We start from the raw sequence: 1,484 nt of genomic DNA on the forward strand, positions 1-1,484 counted from the left end.
TACTTGGAAATTTAAGAGGAACATTCTCTTAAATATTCATAGATAAAAGAAAAAATGAAAACAGAAGCTACAACATTTTTGGAAGTAACAAAGTGACTGCATTATCCCAAAACATGATTACCTGAGTGTGTCTCTCTCTCTCTCTCTCTCTCTCTCTCTCTCTCTCTCTCTCTCGTTCTCTCGCTGTATTTTGAGATAGGGTCTTGCTAAGTCACTGGCTTTGAACTTGAAATCCTCCTGCCTCAGCATCCTGACTTATATTATAGTTGTGCATCACTGTGGCTGGCACTTAGGTTTTTTGAGAACAATTGTTTTTATTCACTGATAGTCCCATCTTTAGATGTTTCTTTTTCATGTACACTTCATTTGTTTTATTAAAAAGTAAAGCCCTAAAAAGGGAGCCCAGTTAGTCCTCAGACTCTGATCCATTTTCATCTTGACTAATCTGGAAATAATGAAGTTTGTTAAATTTTCTTGCCAGATGCAATCACACGAAATACCTTTCTTCTTAAGGTATTTCTTGGTAAGATATTTCAAATACCTCTTAGAGAACTGTTTCTCAGAAACAACTGTGATTTTATAATTGAAGTGTTCAATGTGAACAACACTCCCAAGATTTCCAGTTTTCCCATTGACTTTAACCTTCTCCCACAGAAACTGTTCAAAATTTCCAAAATCAAAAATCCCATCTTCTGGGCTGGAGATGTGGCTCAAGCGGTAGCATGCTCGCCTGGCATGCGTGCGGCCCGGATTCGATCCTCAGCACCACATACCAACAAAGATGTTGTGTCTGCCGAGAACTAAAAAATAAATATTAAAAATTCTCTCTATCTATCTCTCTATCTCTCTCCCTCTCTCTTTAAAAAAAAAAAATCCCATCTTCTATGGGATGAGTAAGGTCCAAATTAAACTTCCAGGTGGTTCTCTGTCTTTCTGTGGTGCCATCTTGACAGCTGGCCACATGATCAGAGCTAAAGTTTTCTTTAGAAGAAAATGCATAGCTTTAAATCAGAAATCACAAATGTGTTCAGGACCTATGTAGGTGATGCAGATATAGGCAGTGGCTAGATGTAATTGGAAGATGCAGGGTCTGTGGGGAATTGGAAAGTAGTGACTGTCCTAAAAGCATTTAAGTCTAGCAGCTTGCAGTGCCTTATTGTAGCATATGCTTTTGTTATATAAAAAGAAAACAATGAAAATATGTAAACTAAGTATTTAAAAAAAATCATCCAAAAGAAAATATAAACAGGGAGACTGGGATTGTGGCTCAGCAGTAGAGCGCGTGCCTAGCACATGTGGGCCCTGAGTTCGATCCTCAGCACCACATAAAAAAATTAAAAAATAAAATAAAGATATTGTGTCCAACTACAATTAAAAAATAAATATTAAAAAAAGAAAATATAAGACTGGGGAGGTGGCTCAAGTGGTAACGTGCTCGCCTGGCATGCGCGGGGCGCTGGGTTCGATCCTCAGCACCACATAAA

The 1,484-nt window shown here is 38.1% G+C and overlaps 1 pseudogene; it reads right to left on the minus strand.

Annotated features, from left to right (window-relative positions):
- Positions 1-231: 231 nt before the first annotated feature.
- Positions 232-945, minus strand: LOC101974716 (ribosomal protein eL22-like; annotated as a pseudogene).
- Positions 946-1,484: the final 539 nt, after the last annotated feature.

This window comes from Ictidomys tridecemlineatus, chromosome X (genome assembly GCF_052094955.1).
Source record: "Ictidomys tridecemlineatus isolate mIctTri1 chromosome X, mIctTri1.hap1, whole genome shotgun sequence".
Taxonomy (NCBI): domain Eukaryota; kingdom Metazoa; phylum Chordata; class Mammalia; order Rodentia; family Sciuridae; genus Ictidomys; species Ictidomys tridecemlineatus.